Source organism: Lygodium microphyllum, chromosome 1 (genome assembly GCF_053477565.2).
Source record: "Lygodium microphyllum isolate KBCC chromosome 1, Lygodium_microphyllum_v1.1.10, whole genome shotgun sequence".
Taxonomy (NCBI): domain Eukaryota; kingdom Viridiplantae; phylum Streptophyta; class Polypodiopsida; order Schizaeales; family Lygodiaceae; genus Lygodium; species Lygodium microphyllum.
The window spans coordinates 24,959,176-24,965,070 of record NC_141135.1 but is presented as its reverse complement, the minus strand read 5'-3'; the positions used below and the strand labels follow the sequence as shown (position 1 = coordinate 24,965,070).

General features: G+C 41.8%; 1 non-coding gene across 1 annotated transcript; it reads right to left on the bottom strand.

Annotated features, from left to right (window-relative positions):
• Nucleotides 1-5,316: 5,316 nt before the first annotated feature.
• LOC148040926 (small nucleolar RNA SNORD36) lies at nt 5,317-5,385 on the bottom strand. The gene has a single exon (XR_015692665.1). It is a non-coding gene; the product is annotated as a small nucleolar RNA SNORD36 (small nucleolar RNA).
• Between the last annotated feature and the right edge of the window lie 510 nt (nt 5,386-5,895).

The following is a 5,895-nucleotide window of genomic DNA, read 5'->3' as shown; positions in this document are numbered from 1 at the left end:
AGTGTCATAAGGAGGTTAGTGTCAATTGACACTAGTTGAGTATACTTATGATGGACCTAAAAACGGGCCGGCACTGGCTCATGCACTAGCCGGGCCTCGTCACTACGCACAAGACAACCCCTCGGCCTCGCAGCCAGGAGCGTCTATCAAAATCTCTGCCTTCCTAAACATTGCGTTTGTAATACGTTGTAGTCCAACTGATCCTAACCCGATATTACTCCTCAAAGGGAGTCCCTTTCACATAGCCAAAAGGCTCGAATCACATACACATGGGGTTCCTCCTACGGCTGAATGCCGTCAACCCTCTGCGACTCTCCTACACCTTGGGGATTGGCCCCTCAGTGCGTCGCTCAACATATAAACATTTCGCACAAAAATCCACTCAAGGTACCATTTAATCGTATGCAAGAATGTACCATTGTCCTTACTTCTCTTTTCCCTAGACCCCACGACTAGCCTACAACATGGGTACCTCACTGCCTCTCAACGTAGGTCATGTCCTAATAAACCCATTGCAATGCATGTCCAGGAGCTGATCACTGATACTTTTAAATTTTTTTTCATGCTCCATGCATTTGGTGGATGCCTAGTGCTCAAACATTTAGCAAAAAAGTATCGTGCACAAGTGCGAAAACATTCTTTTAATGGTTTCCAACTACCGTTCGTGCTTCGTTGCATGGGCCTAGCACCGAGGTGATCCTCGTGCTACTAAGCTCTTAATTTTAATTATCATCCGTCCTAAATGATATGCATAGAAATCAGCAACTTTCGCATCATCTCACACGGCATTTAGACATATTTCAACTCCTCTACCCTTCCCCGTTTGAGTATTGCATCGTTGGATAGGTTTATAGGGTATTTTGACATCATTTTATGTGTAGAAAGCGGAAAAAGACACACTAGAACAAGAAGGTGGGGTTGAGCTGAGGAAAATACTCATGCTTCAGTCCCCACAAACATTCACGAACATTGTTCTTATTTATCCTTATTTTTTGAAACCCAAAATGCATTTTTCTCCTATTTTTAGTGATTTTCTCTATTTTCCTTGTATTTTTCCTTATTTTTTGCATTATTTTATTACTAAAAATTCAAGATAGGTTATGGGCTGTGGCCCTTAGTTCCTTCTTGTAGCAAAAATGAAAATTTAGTTGGTGTTCCTATTCATTTTTCCATTTTTATGCCCAAAACCATCATTTTCCCTTGATTTTCCATATTTTACGTGTTTTAGCATATTATTTTGAACCACAAGATGCATATTTTTCTGATTATCTGATTATGACCAGCAAGAACTCATGGAAAACAACAACGTAAACAATTTTTAGCCCACATGAACAACATTTTATCAATCAAAAGCCATGAAATCTCAAATTTCCTTTGAAAATTTTGAATTACCGCTTATTTGCGTGTTTCGGGTTTCATGTCCATGGCTGCAAATCTGAAAATCAGCAGCACTTCATATCCAGCACAATCACCAATCACCATTTCCAGCCCGTGGAGCAATCCGATCCATGCCGGACAAGCCTCCATCATTCTTTCTTCTTCCTTCTTCTTCCCACATGAACTTGCCTTTAGAAGAGAGAGAGGGAGAAGAGAGAAAGACTGAAATCAGAGATCTTCAAAGAGAGCATCATTTGACGGGTGAAGGGCGGCGAAATGATTGGCATCCAGGAGGGAATGAGGGGCAATGATCATTGATAGGGGTTACTTGCAGGCTGGAGATGGCATCATCATCCATGGAGCACAAATTTCGGGCGCAGTATGGCACCTTCATCCTCCCCTTTCTCTCACCACGATTTGATGCTAACTTTTCGTGTGGCATAAAATTCTTGGGCTCCCAAGGGTCATGCCCACTTTGGCCAGAAATAAGTCCACCTCTTCGTATCTTGACCGGTTTCTTGGCCATTTCCCCGTCCGGACTCGGAATCGAGCTCTGAAAAATCCTGGGCGTTCGGCTTAGCATCCCGCATTGGCCAGTAGCTCTTGCCAACCCGCACGACTGTTTGAAAAATTATGAAAAATCAATAAGTGTCTCTCGGGCGCCTTTAAAGCACTTTGACGCTTAAAATCGTCCTAGATCGAGCCGCCGCCTTTGACGGTGAATATTTTTCCCTTGATATTCATAATTTTTAGCTATTTTTAAGCACTTCCCGTCACCTAAATTCTTCTCTCATTGGCGACCACGGGATAGGGCGACTCAGCCCGTCGAATCCACGAACATATCTGCACATAAACAACCAAAGAAGCATTAAACTGATACAAAACAATTATATAATAAAACTCAGTACAATGCTTCCCCTACCCCTGGACAGAACCAAGGCATGACATCCACAAGGAGTAGGCCTAGCATCATCCAATAGAAGATCCGAAGTGAGTCACTATCCAGCTGCTCCAACACAGCCAAACTAAAAAAACCTATCAAAGAGGTTGCCCTAAGTGGTAGTCTGTACTACTTACCAACTAAAGACAACACAACTAGGAGCTCCTACAAGGCGAGGACTCCTATAGCCTGATCAAGGAATATTTTCTTTCAGTATATGTCTTCTTTTAGGGTTTGTATTGGATGAACATACTTGGGCATGTAAAAAAGAGGGAGCTGAGCGTAGTGACCCAAGGAGAACAGGGCATCGGCCTCAGGACCTGTCTCGGCACCCAAGAACCTACCAAGTCCTCGCAAGGCGACACCTAATAGTCCTCGCAAGGCGACACCTAATCCTTTTCTAACGCTCACTTTTATTTTCACTCCAACCTTCCTTGTTTTGTCATCATTTTTTTCAGCAAGAAGCCACCCCTAGGAAGACAAGGTATCGGCCCCAGGTCTGACTCGTCCCCAGGAACCTACCAGGCCTCCGCAAGGCAATGATCAACTGCTTATATATTTCCATTTATTTTCTTTGCTTTTCTTGGGATAGGGGTTATAACCCCTTTTTACACACCTTCGTATTTATATTCATCTTCTAGGATGTCCAGAGTTTCTTGGCATCATCATTATTATCTTCTGGCAGGCTTCTCTAACTGCCTCACTACTAACAAGAACTCCTAGAACGGCTGCCTAGCAGGCTAGCAGAACAGGGCCACTAGGACTGCCTTCTAAAACAGGTCTTTCGGTGTCTGACAATGTCTTTACAGGAGGCAATGACTACTCCGACCTCCCTCAAACATACTCAACCTAAACCCGGGACTTCATGCCTTGGTTGTCAGTCCCCAACAAAAATGTATCCCCTCGACAAGTACAAATACACATATAACATGAAAGAAAGGTACTCGTAAAGAAGAGGTATCACTTGGATTGCCACAAGAAGCTTCCATCGCAGCAAAGGCTCCTCCAGGCTCCACAAAATTCCACAAACCGCGAAACCTGTCCAGCACAACGCTTAAAACAAAAACCCGATTAAATGCACCCGCACTAGACAGGGGAATGGCCCTCTTGGCCTAATGAAATGAAACACTTCACCACAAAACTGAATTGGCCCTCTTGGCCTAATGAAATCAAACAATACTATGCATAACATCCACCTGGGAACAATCATGATAGACATCAAAGCATACCATTCCCAAGGAAATAGGGCTCGTAGCCCTAAACTAGGTGCATTAGATTATGACATATCCCTCCTGCGTATATCGCAAGAGGTGTTCGCATCACATGTCGTCTAATCAGTCTATGGGTCCCAGATAATAAAGGCCGATGAGTCTCGCTTACCCTCTGCATCACCCAGATCAACCATCGTCTGCCAAAGAGGGCATGTTAAAAAGCATACCCCACAAACGACCAGGTCCTGTCTCACCATCAATAGATATATCGGGACAAGGGCCACAATTAAAGAAGAGGTCTTCTTCATATGCAAAATTAGCCAAAGAATCGGCAAACTAATTCCAATTCCGTGGAATCAGCTGAAAAGACACTCTATCAAATTCGTCTAGCAGGGCTATGGCAGTATGATGGTACATGCAAAGGATGGGGTTTCGAACCATGTACGTCCCGTTGAGTTGATTTAAAACCAACTGAGAGTCCCCTTTCACCAACAACTGGCGGATACCACCCTTCTTTGCAATATTCAAACCCATAATTAGGGCTTTGTATTCTACCATATTATTGGTAAAATTTGCCCCGAGATAAGCAGCTAACTTCATGACAATGCGTCGTCGGGGGTCTCGGATGACAACTCTGGAGCCCCGAGAGGAACACCAAGGAAAAGGGAATTCTCTTGCAAGAAAATCTATCTTGTAACATCAACAAGCTTGTTTATTATGGTTCATATGATCTCAATAAAGAAAAGAACTCCAGGTACAACAAATCTTCATGCAGCATCATGTAGACCTCCCACGAATTTGATAGAATCAACCATATTCTTCAATATCTTCACAAAATCCATCAATAGAACAAAGAAAGCAAAGGAATACACCATCTTTGAATGGAAATACATCACATAGTATTCATCTTCAATATCTTCATAGTCTTCTCTCTCAATCTCTCATATACAATCACTCTGTTTCAATAAAATTGACTATCTCTGACTCTCTCTCTCTCACTCCATCAATAATATATCATGTCCTTACTACAATCTCTCTAAAATCACTCTCAATAATCCTTCTTAGGTCGTGGATACCCCTCCCAAGAGGTATGTCTGATATGAAGAGTCACCATAGCCACTACAGTGTCTTTTCATAGCTCACTACTGTCACTTCACTCTAGTCTTCACTTGAGTCTTTGGCAACTACTTCTTCCACTTCTTTCAGCTCTTTTGCACTTGTATTCACCTCTTTCCAAGGCTAGAAAACTTTCCCAAAGTCACACATACATTCCACAGAACACTTACAGAAGCATACAGAACAGTCTACAGAACAGTACCAGAACAGCTACAGTACAGAACATAACAGAACCGAACAGAAGCTCTACAGAAGACCTACAGAAGGTTACAGAAGGTCATCAAAACCACATAACTCACTCTCAAATCATTCCAAACTCTCACAAACCATTCAATAAACTTTCACAAAATCTCAATCTTCATCAATCAATACTCCATCCCTCTTTACAGAAGACAATCAGAACAAAACAGACCAAAACAGAAGGTATACAGAACCATTCAAAACCTATCAGAACATCACAGAACCACCAATAAACATCATGATCTTCCAAAACACAATCAATATCATCCAAAACACTCTCAAACCACTTCCAAACCAATCAATCATCTCATAAAATCAACCATTCAGCTCTCAAAAACAACAAAAATCAGCCAAAAAACAAGTCATTTCAACACTCAACATATCCCCACACTTAATAAGGAAGCGTCCTCGCGACCCAGGAAAAAGGGAATACAAGTTCAGTTGAAAAGCTCAACTTTGATCGTCAATATCTTCTAAAAAATAATCCATCCACCACGACCCCAACTTATAACCTGTTTCTAATATAAAAATACAAAGAAAGGAAAACCCTTGATACATTAACACCGCTTATCAAACTAAAAATCACAACAAATTTGTAAAGGATATAAGAATTTGCTTCTTCTTTATCAGCATCAACTTCAACTCTGCAACCACGACCCCAGCACCACAATTCTCCAAAACGTAGCTCGTACACGAAATCCAATAGGAAACCACCACATTCGTTTGACATGAATGAACTCACAACACAAACACTACACACAACACAACCATCTGAATGACTCATTCAAAAAGAAAGATTTTCATTAGAAAGCTTCCACCATACATTGGAAAGGTATCAATGAAGATGATCCCTCTTGAAAGATTGATGTTGTTGGAATCGATCCATAGATAAGGATTCATCTACAAAGTTTTTAGGAGGATTTTGAAAAAATTGGAGACAGCACATCCTTTCCAACAGGACCAGGTATCTGCTAGGCAAACAGAGGGCATGAAAATACAATATGTCCAGCT